We start from the raw sequence: 20785 nt of genomic DNA, 5'->3' as shown, positions 1-20785 counted from the left end.
CTGTGATAGAAGGTGTACCCAACAGTCTCCTTTAGGTATCCTATGAAGACACATTTCTTCGATTTGGGTTCGAGCTTATCAGGTTGAAGCTTTTTCACATAAGCATCACAGCCCCAAACTTTTAGAAACGACAACTTTGGTTTCTTGCCAAACCACAGTTCGTAAGGTGTCGTCTCAACGGATTTCGATGGTGCCCTATTTAACGTGAATGCGTCCGTCTCTAAAGCATAACCCCAAAACGATAGCGGTAAATCTGTAAGAGACATCATAGATCACACCATGCCTAGTAAAGTACGATTACGACGTTCAGACACACCATTACGCTGTGGTGTTCCGGGTGGCGTGAGTTGCGAAACTATTCCGCATTGTTTCAAATTAGACCAAACTCGTAACTCAAATATTCTCCTCCATGATTAGATCGTAGAAACTTTATTTTCTTGTTACGATGATTTTCAACTTCACTCTGAAATTCTTTGAACTTTTCAAATGTTTCAGACTTATGCTTCATTAAGTAGATATACCCATATCTGCTTAGATCATCTGTGAAGGTGAGAAAATAACGATATCCGCCAAGAGCCTCAACATTCATCGGACCACATACATCTGTATGTATGATTTCCAACAAATTTGTTGCTCTCTCCATAGTTTCGGAGAACGGCGTTTTAGTCATCTTGCCCATGAGGCACGGTTCGCAAGTACCAAGTGATTCATAATCAAGTGGTTCCAAAAGTCCATCAGTATGGAGTTTCTTCATGCGCTTTACACCGATATGACCTAAACGGTAGTGCCACAAATAAGTTGCACTATCATTATCAACTCTGCATCTTTTGGCTTCAACATTATGAATATGTGTATCACTACTATCGAGATTCATCAAAAATAGACCACTCTTCAAGGGTGCATGACCATAAAAGATATTACTCATATAAATAGAACAACCATTATTCTCTGATTTAAATGAATAACCGTCTTGCATCAAACAAGATCCAGATATAATGTTCATGCTCAACGCTGGCACCAAATAACAATTATTTAGGTCTAATACTAATCCCGAAGGTAGATGTAGAGGTAGCGTGCCGACCGCGATCACATCGACTTTGGAACCATTTCCCACGCGCATCGTCACCTCGTCCTTTGCCAGTGTTCGCTTAATCCGTAGTCCCTGTTTCGAGTTGCAAATATTAGCAACAGAACCAGTATCAAATACCCAGGTGCTACTGCGAGCTCTAGTAAAGTACACATCAATAACATGTATATCACATATACCTTTGTTCACCTTGCCATCCTTCTTATCCACCAAATACTTGGGGCAGTTCCGCTTCCAGTGACCAGTCTGCTTGTAGTAGAAGCACTTAGTTTCAGGCTTAGGTCCAGACTTGGGTTTCTTCTCTTGAGCAGCAACTTGCTTGCTGTTCTTTTTGAAGTTCCCCTTCTTTTTCCCTTTGCCCTTCTTCTTGAAACTAGTGGTCTTATTGACCATCAACACTTGATGCTCCTTCTTGATTTCTACCTCCGCATCCTTTAGCATTGCGAAGAGCTCAGGAATTGTCTTATCCATCCCTTGCATACTATAGTTCATCACGAAGCTCTTGTAGCTTGGTGGAAGTGATTGGAGAATTCTGTCAATGACGCTATCATCCGGAAGATCAACTCCCAGTTGAATCAAGTGATTACAATACCCAGACATCTTGAATATATGCTCACTGACAGAACTATGCTCCTCCATCTTGCAGCTATAGAATTTATTGGAGACTTCATATCTCTCAATCCGGGCATTTGCTTGAAATATTAACTTCAACTCTTGGAACATCTCATATGCTCCATGACGTTCAAAACGTCGTTGAAGTCCCGGTTCTAAGCCGTAAAGCATGGCACATTGAACTATCGAGTAGTCATCAACTTTGCACTGCCAGACGTTCTTAACGTCGTCAGTTGCATCATCAGCAGGCCTGGCACTCAGCAGTGCTTCCAAGACGTAATTCTTCTGTGCAGCAATGAGGATTATCCTCAAGTTACGGACCCAGCCCATGTAATTGCTACCATCATCTTTCAACTTTGCTTTCTCAAGGAACGCATTAAAATTCAATGGAACAACAGCACGGGCCATCTATCTACAATCAAACATAGACAAGCAAGATACTATCAGGTACTAAGTTCATGATAAATTTAAGTTCAATTAATCATATTATTTAAGAACTCCCACTTAGAAAGACATCCCTCTAATCCTCTAAGTGATCACGTGATCCAAATCAACTAAACCATAACCGATCATCACGTGAAATGGAGTAGCTTTAAATGGTGAACATCACTATGTTGATCATATCTACTATATGATTCACGCTCGACCTTTCGGTCTCAGTGTTCTGAGGCCATATCTGCATATGCTAGGCTCGTCAAGTTTAACCTGAGTATTCTGCGTGTGCAACTGTCTTGCACTCGTTGTAGATGGACGTAGAGCTTATCACACCCGATCATCACGTGGTGTCTGGGCACGAGGACTTTGGAAATAGAGCATACTCAGGGAGAACACTTTTATCTTGAAATTTAGTGAGAGATCATCTTATAATGCTACCGTCAATCAAAGCAAGATAAGATGCATAAAAGATAAACATCACATGCAATCAATATAAGTGATATGATATGGCCATCATCATCTTGTGCTTGCGATCTCCATCTCCGAAGCACCGTCATGATCACCATCGTCACCGGCGCGACACCTTGATCTCCATCGTAGCATCGTTGTCGTCTCGCCAATCTTATGCTTCTATGACTATCCCTACCGCTTAGTGATAAAGTAAAGCATTACAGGGCGATTGCATTGCATACAATAAAGCAACAACCATATGGCTCCTGCCAGTTGCCGATAACTCGGTTACAAAACATGATCATCTCATACAATAAAATATAGCATCACATCTTGACTATATCACATCACAGCATGCCCTGCAAAAACAAGTTAGACGTCCTCTACTTTGTTGTTGCAAGTTTTACGTGGCTGCTACGGGCTTAGCAAGAACCGTTCTTACCTACGCATCAAAACCACAACGATAGTTTGTCAAGTTGGTGCTGTTTTAACCTTCGCAAGGACCGGGCGTAGTCATACTCGGTTCAACTAAAGTTGGAGAAACTGACACCCGCCAGCCACCTGTGTGCAAAGCACGTCGGTAGAACCAGTCTCGCGTAAGCGTACCCGTAATGTCGGCCCGGGCCGCTTCATCCAACAATACCGCCGAACCAAAGTATGACATGCTGGTAAGTAGTATGACTTATATCGCCCACAACTCACTTGTGTTCTACTCGTGCATATAACATCAACGCATAAAACAAGGCTCGGATGCCACTGTTGAGGGTCGTAGTAATTTCAAAAAAATTCCTACGCACACGCAAGATCGTGGTGATGCATAACAATGAGAGGGGAGAGTGTTGTCCACGTACCCTCGTAGACCGAAAGTGGAAGCGTTAGCACAACGCGGTTGATGTAGTCATACGTCTTCACGATCCGATCGATCAAGTACCGAACGTACGACACCTCCGAGTTCAGCACACGTTCAGCCTGATGACGTCCCTCGAACTCCGATCCAGCCGAGTGTTGAGGGAGAGTTTCGTCAGCACGATGGCGTGGTGACAATGTTGATGTTCTGCCGACGCAGGGCTTCACCTAAGCACCGCTACAGTATTATCGAGGTGGACTATGGTGGAGGGGGCACCACACACGGCTAAGAGATCAATTATCAATTGTTGTGTCTCTAGGGTGCCCCCTGCCCCCATATGTAAAGGAGCAAGGGGGGTGCGGCCGGCCAGGGGAGAGGGCGCACCGGAGGAGTCCTACTCCCACCGGGAGTAGGACTCCCCTCCTTTTTCCTAGTTGGATTAGGACTTGGGGGGAAGGAGGAGAGAGGGGGAAGGAAAGGGGGGGCGCCCCCTCCTTGTCCAATTCGGACTGGGATTCGGACTAGGGGGGAGGGGCGCGCGGCTGCCCTTGGCTGCCTCTCCTCTTCTTCCACTAAGGCCCATTAAGGCCCATATAGCTCCCGGGGGGTTCCGGTAACCTCCCGGTACTCCGGTAAAATCCTGATTTCACCCGGAACACTTCCGATATCCAAACATAGGCTTCCAATATATCAATCTTTCATGTCTCGACCATTTCGAGACTCCTCGTCATGTTCGTGATCACATCCGGGACTCCGAACAACCTTCGGTACATCAAACATATAAACTCATAATATAACTGTCATCGTAACTAAGCGTGCGGACCCTACGGGTTCGAGAACTATTAGACATGACCGAGACACGTCTCCGGTCAATAACCAATAGCGGAACCTGGATGCTCATATTGGCTCCTACATATTCTACGAAGATCTTTATCGGTCAACCGCATAACAACATACGTTGTTCCCTTTGTCATCGGTATGTTACTTGCCCGAGATTCGATCGTCGGTATCTCAATACCTAGTTCAATCTCGTTACCGGCAAGTCTCTTTACTCGTTCCGTAATACATCATCCCGCAACTAACTCATTAGTTGCAATGCTTGCAAGGCTTATGTGATGTGCATTACCGAGAGGGCCCAGAGATACCTCCCGACAATCGGAGTGACAAATCCTAATCTCGAAATACGCCAACCCAACATCTACCTTTGGAGACACCTGTAGAGCTCCTTTATAATCACCCATTTACGTTGTGACGTTTGGTAGCACACAAAGTGTTCCTCCGGCAAACGGGAGTTGCATAATCTCATAGTCATAGGAACATGTATAAGTCATGAAGAAGCAATAGCAACATACTAAACGATCGGGTGCTAGAGCTAATGGAATGGGTCATGTCAATCAGATCATTCTCTTCTAAATGATGTGATCCCGTTAATCAAATAACAACTCATTGTTCATGGTTAGGAAACATAACCATCTTTGATAACGAGCTAGTCAAGTAGAGGCATACTAGTGACACTTTGTTTGTCTATGTATTCACACATGTATTATGTTTCCGGTTAATACAATTCTAGCATGAATAATAAACATTTATCATGATTATAAGGAAATAAATAATAACTTTATTATTGCCTCTAGGGCATATTTCCTTCAGTTCAGAGGGGTGGTGTGCTAGGAGGTGATGCATAATTTGAGTAAATTGCTCTGCATATTCTGCCACTGTGCTCGTTTGTTTCAACCTATTAAACTGCCTTAACAGGTTCTGGAATTCCTCACGCCCAAACTGGACGCAGATCGCGGCAGCAAACCCCCCCAATCTTGATAATGCAAGTGAGCTTGGGAGGATTGGAGCCAAGTGAGAGCCCCATCTGTGAAATACATGGCGGCGCAACTGACCCAAGTGTCAGGACTAAGGGTGCAAACACGGAAGTAAGCTTCACATTTAAGACGCCAAGCCTTCGGGTTTGTCCCGTCGAAAACAGGGAAATCGAACCGCGGCGGTGGTGGCAAACGGTGATATCCCCGGTCCCCTGAGAACGAATGCTCGCCATACGGAAGGAGATCGGACGTACCAGTTGTTATGGCATATCTCTCTCAAGGTAGTTTTGGTGATTGATGACAACATGTTTGCGGACTAATCTTGTGCTTTGAATAATTCACAGATTCTCCCCTGGCACGAGACGCTTTCTTCCCCTCGGAGTGTATTTCAAGACGGTGTAGTTCTTTCGTTTCTTTCTCGGTGGACTAGTTGCGTAGAGGGCACCGTACTATCAAGAGGGGGTCCGCTGGGGTATTGCATGGGTGGAATCATCACGTACACATCAGCTTCTCACCCTCCGAGCTTTTCCATTCCTTTATAGAGTTCTCTTCTCTCTTCCTTGTCTTGTCTGGGTCCAAGCGGTAGTACCGCGCAACCCAGCGGTAGTACCGCTGAGGAGCCACAAGCGGCAGTACCGCTCCATAGCGGTAGTACCGCCCTTGGCTCCACAGCAGTAGTACCGCTGGGGTGCCTGGCACCTCCGCCTCGTCCTCAGCATCTTTGGAGAGTTTCTCTCTCTCTCTTGCGCCCCAGCGGTAGTACCGCACTTCCAGCGGTAGTACGACCGAAGGGTCACAAGCGGCAGTACCGCTCCACAATGGTAGTACCGCCCGTGACCCCGCTGCCGTAGTACCGCTGGGCAGTCTGGCTCCTACTGCCTCGATTCGAGAGGTCTTTTTCTCATGTTGGGTTTTGCGGCACTAGCTGCGGTTGTAGAGGCGGTAGTACCGTTCCAGGAGCGGTAGTACCGCCCCTACCACCGCGGTAGTACCGTGTTTGGGTCCTTTCCCTACTAGTCCTCTCTGCGCGGCAGTGCTGCTGGCTGGCGCGGCAGTACCGCTTTCCTGGCGGTAGTACCTCCCCCTCTCAGTGGTAGTACCGCTCTGTGCGGGGCTGGTTGGTGGGGGGCAATGGTTGGTTTGTTGCCCCCACTATAAAAGGGAGTCCCCTTCTTCTCTTTGACCCATCTCTTCCTCCCCCAAGCTCCATTTATTGCTCAAGCTCCATTAAATGCTCCAAGCTCCATTTTCGCCCGATCTATCTCTCTAGCCAATCAAACTTGTTGATTTTCTTGGGAGTAGTTGAGAAGGCCCCGATCTACACTTCTACCAAGGAATTTTCGATTCCCCCACTCATCCCTAGCGGATCTTGTTACTCTTGGGTGTTTGAGCACCCTAGACGGTTGAGGTCACCGCGGAGCCATAGTCCATTATGGTGAAGCTTCGTGGTTTTGTTGGGAGCCTCCGATTAAGTTGTGGAGATTGCCCCAACCTTGTTTGTAAAGGTTCGGTCGCCGCCTTCAAGGGCACCAATAGTGGAATCACGGCATCTCGCATTGTGTGAGGGCGTGAGGAGAATACGGTGGCCCTAGTGGCTTCTTGGGGAGCATTGTGCCTCCACACCGCTCTAACGGAGACGTACTTCCCCTCAAAAGGAAGGAACTTCGGTAACACATCCTCGTATTCACCGGATCCACTCTTGGTTATTTTTTACCTTTACTTGTGCAAGCCTTGTAGTGTTACTTCTCTTGCTTGCTTGTATGCTTGTTGTTATTGCATCATATAGGTTGTTCACCTAGTTGCACATCTAGACAACCTACTTTGATGCAAAGTTTAATTTGGTAAAGAAAAGCTAAAAATTGGTAGTTGCCTATTCACTCCCCCCTCTAGTCAACCATATCAATCCTTTCAATTGGTATCAGAGCCTCGTCTCTTTATTAAGGACTTTACCGTCCAAAGAGTATGGTTGATACCATAGACGGTGTGGAGGAACACTCCGGTGTGAATCCTATCTCGTCTACGGGCGATGGGGGAACCTCGGTCTCTCGTGAGGAGTTCAATGTGGCCTTGGAGACATTGAAAACCTCCATGACGACCGAAGTTGAAAGCATGTTTACTAAATTTCTTGAGGGGCTTAAACTATCCATTGCACCGTTGAAAGTGGGTGACCCCGCCAACAAGGTGACGGATGCTCTCCCCGACAAGGGGGAAGCTAGTAGTGAAAAGGCTCCTTCTTCTAGTGGTAAGAATGGCACTGGCATCTTTGCCCATGTGGAACCACCACTTGTTTATGGTGGACCGGTTCGTTCCACTCATTTGAATCATGCCGGTCCTCCCCCTAAGATTGTGAAAAATGAGGACTTTGATTCTTGGGTTTACCGCTTTAAACGTCATTTAAATCATGTGAACACTATCCTTTGGAGAATCATTGAAGAAGGTTTCTATCCACATGATCCAAGCAACTTCACTCCTCGAGAAGCCGCGAACAATCAATTCAACGAGAATGCTCTCTTCATCATTCAAGATGAAATTCCACCCGAAGACCTACCTCATCTTCGTCCCTTCACCTTGGCCAAAGATGCATGGCATTGTGTTGTCTCTCTCTACTGGGGAAGCGCAAGCATTCAACGCTCCAACTATGAAGTGGTACAAGATGAGGCCGATGAGTTTGCTATGAAAGAAGATGAAGAACCTCGTGAGCTTTATTGGAGAGTAACCAAACTCGAGGTCTCACTACAAGATCACGGGAGCAAGGACACGGATGACAATTGGATCAAGCGCAAATTCCTCAAGGCAATGATGCCCTACCACAAGGCAATGTCCTCCGTCATTCGTCAAAGACCGGACTTCCACACTTTGACCTCAAGCGAAGTGTTGGATGAGTTTGTGGCCATGAACATTTTGGACAAGACCGCCGACAATGCGGTGCTCCGTTCTCAACGGGCAAAGAAGCCTAACCTTGCACTGAAGCCCAAGCTCATCGTTGAAGAAGAAGAAGAGGAATAAGAGGAGAGCAACCCCGAAGATACGAAGTATGCATATCATGAACACATGGCACTTGCTTCAAGGCAATTTTGGAGCAAGAAAAACTCGAGGCCAAACTTTAGCAAAAACAACTCGAGTGGCACGAGGGGCAAGCAACGTGTAAGGACTTGCTACAATTGCGGCAACGTGAGTCATTTTGTTGCGGAATGCCCGTATGAGAAGAGGGAAGACAATGGTGGCAAGATCATCCGAAAGGACAAGGCCAAGTCGTTCCCCAACAAGAACAACTTCACCAAGAAGACTCCTCCCAAGGCATTGGTTGTTCAAGAAGAGTACAATGAGGATGATGACGATGACGAAGATGATAAGTCGGTTGCCATGGCCTCCGTTGCCATTGCGACGACTTCACGGGTGTCTCTCTTCGACTCACCCAATGAGAGCATCACCGCCAAGTGCCTCATGGCTAAAGCCACCAACAAGGTAACCCCCAATATCAAAACTACCATCATTAATCATCCTTCTCCGACGGATAGCATTAATGAACTTGAGGGAGATAATGTGGAGGCTAACGAGTTTGAGGCCTTTATGGGCAAACTCAAGGGAAAATCCAAGAAGCACTTTGTTGCTCTCTTGGAACAACTTGGTGAAGCCAATGACATGATCGAGGCTCACGAAGACACCATCTATAAGTTGGAAGGGCATAGTCGTAACTATGCTGATGAGATTTCGGATCTTTCCAATGCTCTTGAGGAAGAGCGTGGTCTTCGTTTGGCTCTTGAGGAGTCACACAACGTTGATCATGCTAAGTTAAAGAAAGATTATGATCATGTTCTCATTGTTTCTCGTGTGCTAAATTCCGAGAAGGCCAAACTCGGGGTTGATCTTGCTAGACTCAAAGAGGAGTTTGATATACTTGACAAGGCCCACAAGGCCTTGAAGGGTATTCACGCTAGTCTCAAGGAGTCTCATGATCAACTCCAAGTGAATCTAACTAAGGAGAAAGCAACTTTTCCTCATATGGTTTTAATTGATAATGCAAATGCTACTAACCCGTGTTGTGAGCATATACATCTTGTTGAGGAAAATGCTAAGTTGAAGGAGCAACTTGAGAGAGGTCTTGCGACTTGCATACAAGGCAAGAAGAACCTCAACGATCTCTTGATCAACCAAAAGGGAAGTGTGGTCAAGGAAGGGGTTGGGTACGTGCCCGACTCCAAGAACAAGAAGAAGAATGACAAGACCAAACGACCTCCTCCCCTCATGCAAACCTTTGTGAGGGAGGGAGAGAGTGCCCCCGAGGAGAAGAAGAAGAACAATGTCACCCCTCCCAACAAAGCCGGCGATTTTAACCCTTCTTATGTGTTATGCCGTGCTAGTGATGGGCATGTTTATGCCAAATTTGTTGGTTCTCTTCATGAGTACATTGAATGGTCTATTTGGGTTCCTAAGACCCTTGTTACTAACATCAAAGGACCCATTACAAAATGGGTACCTAAAACCAAGCATTGATCTCTTGTAGGTGTTTTCTTCCGGTGGTGGATCATGGTTGCTCGATAGCGGAGCTACAAATCATATGACCGGAAGCAAGGACTTGGTGGTGGACGTGCACAAAGTTCCATCTATGCCCACCAATGTCGAGTGGGGTGACGCCTCATCTTCTAAGGTATTGGGACTTGGCAAGGTGGTCATCTCTCATGATCTCACGATTGAGAAGGTCATGCTTGTTGAGTCCCTTGCATACAATTTACTTTCCGTTCGTCAACTTGCAATCATGGGCTTTGCCACTTTCTTTGATATCGATACCGTGGCCCTCTTGTGGAGCAAGACTCTTAAAGTAGCTTTTGTTGGGCATGTCGAGAACGGTCTATATGTGATTAACTTTTCGGAGCGACCCACTAAGACCGCGACATACCTAATGGCTAAAGTTGATGTGGGATGGCTTTGGCATCGCCGTTTAGCCCATGTCAATATGAGATCTTTGCAAAGTCTCCTCAAGGGGGACCATGTCCGTGGACTAACGAATGTTAGTTTTGCTAAAGATCGTGCTTGCAGTGCATGTATCGAAGGAAAGCTACATGAGAAGGCTCACCCTCCCACGACTATCATTTATTCAAAGAGGCCCTTGGAGCTCCTTCACATGAATCTCTTTGGGCCCCCATCCTTCGATAGTCTTGGAGGTAGGAAGTATTGCTTGGTGATTGTGGATGACTACTCAAGGTACACATGGGTGTATTTCTTCAAGAGGAAAAGCGAGACCCAACAAACCGTCATTGACTTTGCAAATGAAGCACAACGTCAACATAATGCAAAGATCTTGACAATAAGAAGTGACAACAGCACCGAGTTCAAGAACTACACCTTGGATGGATTTCTTAGTGATGAGGGAATCAAGCATCAATATTCCGCACCATACACCCCTCAACAAAACAGTGTTGCAGAGAGAAAGAACCAGACATTGATGGATGCGGCAAGGACCATGATGGCGGAGTTCAAGTCTCCGTACAACTTTTGGGCTGAAGCCATCAACACCGCATGTCATGCATCCAATCGGCTCTACCTCCGCAAGGGCTTGAACAAGACTCCATACGAGATACTCACCGGTAACAAGCCCAACCTCAAGTACTTCCGGGTATTCGGGTGTAAGTGTTTCATTCTCAAGAAAGGTGTTCGGTTGTCTAAATTTGAGGCTAGAGCTTATGAGGGCATATTTTTTGGCTATGCTACAAACTCTCATGCTTACCGTGTCCTTAATAAATCCACGAGACTTATTGAGGAGACGTGTAACGTGGAGTTTGATGAGAATAACGGCTCCCAAGTGGAGCAAAGTGGCACTTGTGATGTAGGTGATGAAATTCCTCCCCAAGCCATAAGAAGAATGGGTGTTGGCTTTATCCTACCCATTGAGGAACCCCTTGTGGCCGAAGGAGAAGGACAAAGCTCCACTCAAGTGGAGCCATCACCAACCCAAGGCCCACACGCTTCCGAAGAACAACATGAAGGCCCTCATCCTCAAGGACATGACCAAGGGCAAGATCACGCTCAAGACGATGTTGACACATCGAGTGATACCCAAGGTCAAGTTCTCTCCTCCGAGCAAGTTCAAGAATAAGAACAAGCCCAAGACGACGCTCAAGATGATCAAGTGACCTCTCCTCGTCTCACCCCTGAGGAGGAATTAGAGCGTCGTGCCGCCAAGGTTGCTTCCAAGCTCTCCACCAAGGATCATCTCATGACGAATGTGCTTGGAAGCTTAAGAAAGGGGGTAAGCACTTGTAGACAATTAGCAAATTATTGTGAGCATCACGCGTTTGTCTCTTGTGTGGAACCCCACAAGGTCTATGAAGCGCTAGAAGATCCGGATTGGCTCAATGCCATGCATGAAGAACTCAACAACTTCGAGCGCAACAAAGTGTGGAGATTAGTGCCAAGACCAACCGGGTCACAATGTCATAGGAACCAAGTGGATATTTAAGAACAAGCAAGATGCCCATGGGATTATCATTCGCAACAAGGCTCGTTTGGTAGCACAAGGCTACTCCCAAGTCGAGGGTATCGACTACGGTGAAACCTTTGCTCCCGTTGCTCGTCTTGAATCCATTCGCATGTTGATTGCATATGCTTCTCATCATAACTTTAAGTTACAACAAATGGATGTGAAGAGTACTTTTCTTAATGGTCCTATTAATGAATTGGTTTACGTCAAGCAACCCCCCGGGTTCGAGGATCCCTACTTTCCCGATCATGTGTATCAACTCGATAAGGCACTCTATGGCCTTAAACAAGCCCCACGTGCATGGTATGACCACCTTACCGAGTTGTTACAAGACCGTGGTTTTGAAGTTGGGCTAATCGACCCCACTCTTTTTACTAAGAAGGTCAAAGGGGAGTTGTTTGTGTGCCAATTATATGTTGATGATATTATGTTTGGTTCTCCTAACAAAGCTTTCAATGAGAAATTTGCCGCTCTCATGACCTCAAAGTTCGAGATGTCCTCCATGGGAGAGTTGAAGTTCTTTCTAGGGTTCGAAGTGAAGCAAAGAAGAGAAGGAACCTTCATCAATCAATCCAAATACACTCAAGACATGCTCAAGAGATTCAAGCTAAGTGACGTCAAGCCGGCTTCCACTCCAATGCCCACCAAGTGACAACTTGACTTAGATCCCAATGGTAAAGTGGTGGATCAAAAGATATATCGTTCCATGATTGGATCCTTGCTTTATCTTTGTGCATCTAGACCGGACATCATGTTGAGTGTGGGAATTTGTGCACAGTTTCAAGCCGCACCTAAGGAAAGTCACTATGCGGCGGTCAAATGAATCTTTCGATATTTGGCTCATACCCCAAACTTTGGCTTATGGTACCCAAGAGGATCAAACTTCAAGCTTGTAGGGTACTCGGATTCTGATTGGGTGGGAGACAAAGTGGATAGGAAGTCCACTTCCGGAGGGTGCCAATTCCTTGGTTGCTCTTTGGTAAGTTGGTCTTCCAAAAAGCAAAGTTGTGTGTCTCTCTCGTCCACTGAGGCGGAGTATGTTGCCGCCGGTAGTTGTTGTGCACAACTCCTATGGATGAGGCAAACTTTAAAGGATTACGGTGTCACTTGTGACAAAGTGCCTCTTTGGTGTGACAATGAAAGTGCCATCAAGATCTCTCTCAACCCGGTGCAACACTTCAAGACGAAGCATATTGAGATTCGGTATCACTTCATCCGGGATCACATTAGGCGAGGAGAAATAGAGCTCAACTATGTCAACACTCATGACAACCTTGCAGATATTTTCACGAAGCCCTTGGATGAAGCAAGATTTCGCGAGTTAAGGCATGAGCTAAATATCATTGATTCGAGCAATGTGGCTTGAACCCTTGCACACCCCACCATGCTCATTTTGTTGTCTAGTGTAGGTGTAGGCATGGACATAGGGGAAGTGTTGTTCTCTCAATGAACTCTCCTTCCCCCCATCATGCATAAATTGATCAAGTCTTTCACTTTAGCCATTGTTGATGGTACTTGTGCTTCAAAGACGAGTTTTGGTCATGGGCCCAAGGTTAAAATCTTCGCGGCGCCATACCTGTTGACTCAAACATAGGTGGCCTCGGCCACCGCCCTCTTTTGAAGAGGTGTGTCTTGGTCGTTTTGCTGGCGTGCTCTTTTTCTTGCCGTTTTTGTCATTCCTTCGAGCAAAAGCCTTGTTAGTTTGGCCATGGCGTGCTGGGCGGTACTACCGCTGGTGGTGCGCGGTACTACCGCTCATAAGCGGTACTACCGCCCCCTAGCACGGTACTACCGCGGAGGGACGGGACCAGGGGGTTAAGTCGGGGAAGGGGGAGGTTTCTTCTCCCCCATACCCATTCACTTCGCCCCCTCTTTCCTCTTCCTCTCTCCAGCCTCCACTCGCCGCGGGAGGGCTCCGGCGGATCTCCGTCTCCGGGGCGTCCCTCTCCATTTTCTTTGGTGGAGTCGATCCCCACCCCGTTCTCTTGCCATGGATGCCGGTATTGCCCCCGTTCCTTCTTTCCTTTTGTCTCGTTTTCAGATCTTGTTTCTTAGGGGCAATGGTGGTTGCATCTCTAGATTTTTGGCTAAATCTAGGCTTGAGTTGGTTGGAAAAGGCAACTAGACTATCTCGATTAGAGTTTGGTAGGAATATTTTTGAATTTGGCAGGCCGGTAGTGCCGGATCTGACCACGGCAGTAGGAAACCGCTGTTTCTCTGCCTCGTGCTGTAGGAAACTGCTGTTTCTCCGCCTCGAGCAGTACTACCGCTCTCGTTGGAGCGGTACTACCGCTTGACCTCGAGCGGTACTACCGCTCTCTTTGGGGCGGTACTACCGCTTGGGGCGGTACTACCACGGGCATGTCACGGTACTACCGCTGCATGCCAAATTCCATCATATTCCTGCCTTACCTTGATCTTTTTTGTTGTGTTTGTTGGCTTATGCTCGTTCTTTCTGGTTGTTTTGCGAGTTCTTGTGTTTGGCTCCAGATGATGACCATTCCGAGCAGCAAGGTCGCCGTATCAACCCCGGGCGTTCTACATCAAAACGCTACCGCACCTCTGAGCCAGCCGGTGGTTCCTCGAGCACCCAACCGCCTCCAACAAGTGCATCTGCCAGTGTTCCTCCACCTCCTCAGCAATCGAAGCGACCTGCCAACAAGCCAAAAGGGAAAACTGTGACTGAGATGACCAACAAGGAGTTTTGGGAGAAGCGTCGCCGCAACCCCTATGCGGTGGACCAAGAACCCACTTTGGTCAACCGCCCGTTCTGGAACCGTTTTCAGTTTGCCATCTACTTTGATGTGATCAAGGCCAAGAAGAATCTGTTTGTTGATGTTTGCTCCATTGACACTGATGCTATGGAGAAGGACTCAGAGTACTTTGGCGAAGCCCTTCAGATGTGCACTCAGCTGAACATTCTCAGGATCATGCAATTCAACAAGGATTTCGATGCGGATTTGGTGGCTCAATTCTATGCTACCATCCATCTTGAGACGGATGGCGACAGGACTCTGACATGGATGACCAATGGCAAGCTGCTTTCCGTCAAATGGAAGGCTTTCATGGAGTTACTTGATGTGGTGGATACCGGGCTTGAGACTCCTGTCGGTTTCCGCCCTCACCGCAATGCTACGTCCACCCACAAGCAAGCCCTTTGGCCCTACTGCACTGTGAAAGTTCACCCAGTAACTGAGAAGAAGACCTATGAGCTGTCTCCATATCTGGACATTCTTCATCGCATCTTCCGTGAGACTCTCTTCCCTCGGATCGGGAATCTGGATATGGTCCACTCTTACCTCGTGGACATGCTCCTTTTCTGTCAGCATGAGAAGGAAGCAAGCACTGGAGAGAGCCTGGATATTTCTCATGTCATGTGGTCTGAACTTCTCTCTGCTGTGTCTGAGCGCAAATACCCCATATATGGTCCATTCATCATGAGGCTCATTGAGCGGGCCTGGGCACAGACTTATCCCAGAGTGTTGCTAGAAACTGGAGACTTGGTTTCTCATGAGATCAAGCGTCTGAGGAAGAAGGACAATTGGACCACCCCGTCTGCTGCTGCTGCCACAGGGGGTCCGTCCGCCGCTGCTGCTACTGCTGCCATGGAGACCGAGGGTGGGCAGCCACTAATGATCACGAGGAGGATATTGGCCCCTCTAGTGCTGAACCCTCATGGGCGAAGAAGCTTAAAAACAAATTGAAGAAGCTTTTCTGCATGGAGTCTCATGGTCAGTACATGACTCATGTGGCGGAGAAGCATACCAGGATGCGCCACAAGGAGCTCATGCGTCAGTTGGGAGCGACAGTTGCCAGTGGTTCTGAGGGACAGATCACTGAAGAGGAGTGGATTCATCAGCACTGCCCTTGGACCGACTCTGATGCCGAGCAGTTTTCGACTCACGATGAAGATGCAGAGATGTGATGTTCGAGATCTTCATCTTCCCATCATTTGGAGTCGTAGCGTCACTCTTTGCCCTTTTTGGTGTCTCACTGCCAAAGGGGGAGAGAGTGTAGGGATTTGTGTTGTTGCCGTGCTTTGAGTCGTCTTGTGGGTTCTTGTGTGTTCTCTCGGTGTTTTTATTTGGTTTGGTTTGGTGTGAGACCTAAGTTCTAGACATATGGTGTGAGACATATGCTCCCTATCGCTACCTTATTACTTATGTCTATTCAGAGTACTGTAGTTTATTATGAGATGCATGCTTGTCCTGTTTATTCTCCTCTCTCATATATCTTGTGCTTAGTATTGTTGGACTATAAAATATAGGGGGAGTGTTGATCCGAATGTGTGTGTCTTGCCATATCTAGGTGCACACATTCTGGGGGAGCCCGTCTATATTTTGTAGTTCTTAGTTTTATTCGTTTTATTTCTTCCTTGCGCAAATCCCTAGTTTTCATCAATCCACCAAAAAGGGGGAGATTGTTACGGCATATCTCTCTCAAGGTAGTTTTGGTGATTGATGACAACATGTTTGCGGACTAATCTTGTGCTTTGAATAATTCACAGATTCTCCCCTGGCACGAGACGCTTTCTTCCCCTCGGAGTGTATTTCAAGACGGTGTAGTTCTTTCGTTTCTTTCTCGGTGGACTAGTTGCGTAGAGGGCACCGTACTATCAAGAGGGGGTCCGCTGGGGTATTGCATGGGTGGAATCATCACGTACACATCAGCTTCTCACCCTCCGAGCTTTTCCATTCCTTTATAGAGTTCTCTCCTCTCTTCCTTGTCCTATTTGGGTCCAAGCGGTAGTACCACGCAACCCAGCGGTAGTACCGCTGAGGAGCCACAAGCGGCAGTACCGCTCCACAGCGGTAATACCGCCCGTGGCTCCATAGCAGTAGTACCGCTGGGGTGCCTGACACCTCCGCCTCGTCCTCAGCATCTTTGGAGAGTTTCTCTCTCTCTCTTGCGCCCCAGCGGTAGTACCGCACTTCCAGCGGTAGTACGAGCGAAGGGTCACAAGCGGCAGTACCGCTCCACAACGGTAGTACCGCCCGTGACCCCGCTGCCGTAGTACCGCTGGACAGTCTGGCTCCTACCGCCTCGATTCGAGAGGTCTTTTTCTCGTGTCGGGTTTTGCGGCACTAGCTGCAGTTGTAGAGGCGGTAGTACCGTTCCAGGAGTGGTAGTACCGCCCCTACCACCGCGGTAGTACCGCGTTTGGGTCCTTTCCCTACTAGTCCTCTCTGCGCGGCAGTACAGCTGGCCTGGCGGTAGTACCGCCCCCTCTCAGTGGTAGTACCGCTCTGTGCGGGGCTGGTTGGTGGGGGGCAACGGTTGGTTTGTTGCCCCCACTATAAAAGGGAGTCCCCTTCTTCTCTTTGACCCATCTCTTCCTCCCCCAAGCTCCATTTATTGCTCAAGCTCCATTAAATGCTCCAAGCTCCATTTTCGCCCGATCTATCTCTCTAGCCAATCAAACTTGTTGATTTGCTCGGGAGTAGTTGAGAAGGCCCCGATCTACACTTCCACCAAGGGATTTTCGATTCCCCCACTCATCCCTAGCGGATCTTGTTACTCTTGGGTGTTTGAGCACGCTAGACGGTTGAGGTCACTGCGGAGCCATAGTCCATTGTGGTGAAGCTTCGTGGTTTTGTTGGGAGCCTCCGATTAAGTTGTGGAGATTGCCCCAACCTTGTTTGTAAAGTGTAACGCCCCAGATATACTTTCCATATTTGTATCCAACTCTTGTCGTTTCCGGCGTTTACTTATATTTATTTCTCGGGTTCGGGTCTTTGCCTTCGTGTGTTGTTCTCGTTTTTCGTGCATCGCATATCATGTCATCACGTGCATTGCATTTGCATACATGTTCATCTCATGCATTCAAGCATTTTCCCCGTTGTCCGTTTTGCATTCCGGCGCTTCGTTCTCCTCCGGTGGCCATTTCTAGCTTTCTTTCGTGTGTGGGGATTAAACATTTCCGGATTGGACCGAAACTTGTCATGCGGCCTTGGTTTACTACCGGTAGACCGCCTGTCAAGTTTCGGGTCATTTGGACTTCGTTTGATACTCCAACGGTTAACCGAGGGACCGAAAAGGCCTCGTGCGTGTTGCAGCCCAACACCCCTCAAATTTGGCCCAAAACCCACCAAACTCTGCTCCATGTCCTAGAGCGTTCGATCACGATCGCGTGGGCGAAAACCGCACCTCATTTGGACTCTCCTAGCTCCACTTATGCCTATTTATACCCCCTCCATTCGGATCTTCTTCCCCGTCCAAACCCTAGTCTAAAAAAAAACTCCAGATCCGCGCCGACGGACGTGTCCACCCCGGCCGGACAGCGTCCGCCGCCGCAGCCCGCCACTCGCCGCGCGCCACGTGGCGCGGACCACATCGCCCCCGCCGCCGGGCCCGAGGCCCACGCCCGGCCCCCGTAGCCGCCTCGCCGGGCCAGTTCCGCAGGGGCGCCGCGCCGCCCTTCCTCACCCGAGCCGGCAGGCGCCATCGCCGGCCACCGCGGGCGCCATCGCCGGCCGCCGCTGCCTCACCTCGCCTCCCGCGCCCGCTCGTCGCCGCCGCGCCGCAGACCGCGCGCCACCGCGCCGGACGCCGCCGCCTGCCCCGCGGCCACCGCCTCCCCGACGCCGGCCACCGCCTCCCCGACTCCGGCGAGCTCTCCGTCCGGTCATCCTCGATCCCCATGCCCCGGCGTGAACAGTGCTCCCGGGCCAGATCTAGATCCAAACTCCTCCTCGGTTGACTTTTCTTCTCCTAACCCTGATTTTTGTGCCTACTTTGACCGCCCGTAACTTTGCAACTGTAGCTCTGTTTTGGGCGTATGATATATCGAAATCTTCGCCTCGACGAGTACATCATTGTATTCCATTGCATCATTTGCATTTGAGGTCATCTTATTGCCCAAAATGCTGTTAGAAGGAGGCTTCGTGAGTTAAATTGCAGCTCCGTTAGTTCATCATGCACTTTTGTCATTTTTGCCATGTTTAATTCGTGCATGATATGCCTGTGCCCCTTTGGGATGAATTGTTAAGAATTTAGTCTTCTTTCCAGAGGTGCCACCCATGCATTTTTAGGATGTGTGTGTTGTCTTGTGCAAGCTTGCGAAGAGAGGTACCTGAGATTACTGATTTCAGGGACTTAGTGATTTTCACTAAGTCTGGGATATTTTAGTTCATGATGCTATATGTCCAGCTTGTTTCCTAGTGATCCGTGCCTCTTTTGAGGATGATCAGTAAGGGAGTTTTGATATTTATGTTATGCTCTATCCATACATGTCTTTGTTTGCATATATGGAGTGCTCTAGCTTGACTCAATCGAGCTCAACTTTTGCTTCGTTGTTAATCTGGGCAGATCGTCAACTTGTTTGCGATTTTGCCGAGGCTACCGTTATTGTTCCATGCATGCTATGCCTTTGTTCTTGCCATGTGTAGCTAGAATATTGTGCCTTCTTGCTGGTTATATGCTTGCCTTGCCATGACTTGCACCCTAGTGAGTGCATCGAGCTCGTTTACATGCCTTCGCGAGTTAAATTTCTGCATGTCTCAGTTTTCACTAAGTCTGAAAACTGATTGTGTTCGAGCTATGTTCGTGAGCTCGGTAGAGTATTTTGTGAACCCTTTTGGCCCCAGGTCACTTTGGGTGTTTTGTTAAGCTTGTTGAGTAGCTCCATGCCGTATTCTTACTTGTCATGTTCAGGTCATTTATCATGTTGTTTTGCTGCTCCGAAGAGGGCTTCGTGATCTGAAATTTCAGGCTAGTGTTAATTTCACTAAGTCTGGAATCTGTTTTGCATATTCATTTTTGCCATGCTTGTTTGAACCTCTTAATGGATGAATTTGCCTATGGCTCAGTGCTAGTGTTTTATTAAGCATCTTGTGTACATCGCTGACATGTATTTTGTTTTCATGTTTGGTGGCTGTAGCATGTTCATTTCGTTGCATTTAGATGCCTACTTGCTGTAAATCGCAGACCGGTGTCATATCTTAAAACGCTTGCCATTTCCAAACCGTAACTCCGATTCCAATGATCTTTATACCGTTTTCAAGCGATTTCATCCCCTCCATCCAGTGGCACCCTTGGAATTCCAAGTTGAGGCCAGGTTCATGCTTTTCCTGTCATATCTTGCATTTTGCATCCCGCATCGCATCCCGCATAGCATATCATCATTTCATCATATTGCTTGGTCTTGCACGTGGTTGATTGTGTCCTTGTTGCTTGTTTGTCTTGTTGGGTAGAGCCGGGAGACGAGTTCGCTAACGAGGAGCCCGTTGAGTTTGCTTGTGAGGATCCAGTCGACTCTGACAACTGTGCAGGCAAGATGATCATACCCTCGAAATCACTACTATCTTTGCTATGCTAGTTTGCTCGCTCTTGCTATGCCAATGCTACGATGCCTAACTTTTGCTTGTAAGCTTCCCAATTGCCATGTTGAACCTCTAACCCACCATGTCCTAGCAAACCGTTGATTGGCTATGTTACCGCTTTGCTCAGCCCCTCTTATAGCGTTGCTAGTTGCAGGTGAAGTTTGGAGGCCGTTCCTTGTTGGAACATTTATTTACTTGTTGGGATATCATTATATTTCCATGTTATCTTAATGCATCTATATACTTGGTAAAGGGTGGAAGGCTCGGCCTCTCGCCTAGTGTTTTGTTCCACTCTTGCCGCCCTAGTTTTCGTCATATCGGTGTTATGTTCCCGGATTTTGCGTTCCTTACGCGGTTGGGTTATAATGGGAACCCCTTGATATTTCGCCTTGATTAAAGCTTTTCCAGCAATGCCCAACATTGGTTTTACCATTTGCCACCTAGCCTTTTCTTTCCCTTGGGTTCTGCAGACTCAAGGGTCATCTTATTTTGACCCCCCCGGGCCAGTGCTCCTCTGAGTGTTGGTCCAAACTAGAGCACCGTGCGGGGCCGTCCCTCGGCAACTTGGGTTACGTTGGCTCCCGTACGCTTAGCTTATCCGGTGTGCCCTGAGAACGAGATATGTGCAGCTCCTATCGGGATTTGTCGGCACAGCGGGTGGTGTTGCTGGTCTTGTTTTAACCTGTTGAAGTGTCTTGAGTTACCGAGATACCGAGTCTGATCGGAACGTCTTGGGAGGAG

At 47.9% G+C, this 20785-nt stretch overlaps 1 pseudogene; it reads right to left on the bottom strand.

Moving 5' to 3' along the window:
• Positions 1 to 20785, bottom strand: part of LOC125516663 — a 49569-nt pseudogene that overhangs the window by 27131 nt on the left and 1653 nt on the right.

Source organism: Triticum urartu, chromosome 6, assembly GCF_003073215.2.
Source record: "Triticum urartu cultivar G1812 chromosome 6, Tu2.1, whole genome shotgun sequence".
Classification (NCBI taxonomy): domain Eukaryota; kingdom Viridiplantae; phylum Streptophyta; class Magnoliopsida; order Poales; family Poaceae; genus Triticum; species Triticum urartu.
This window is presented reverse-complemented; position numbering and strand designations above follow the sequence as displayed.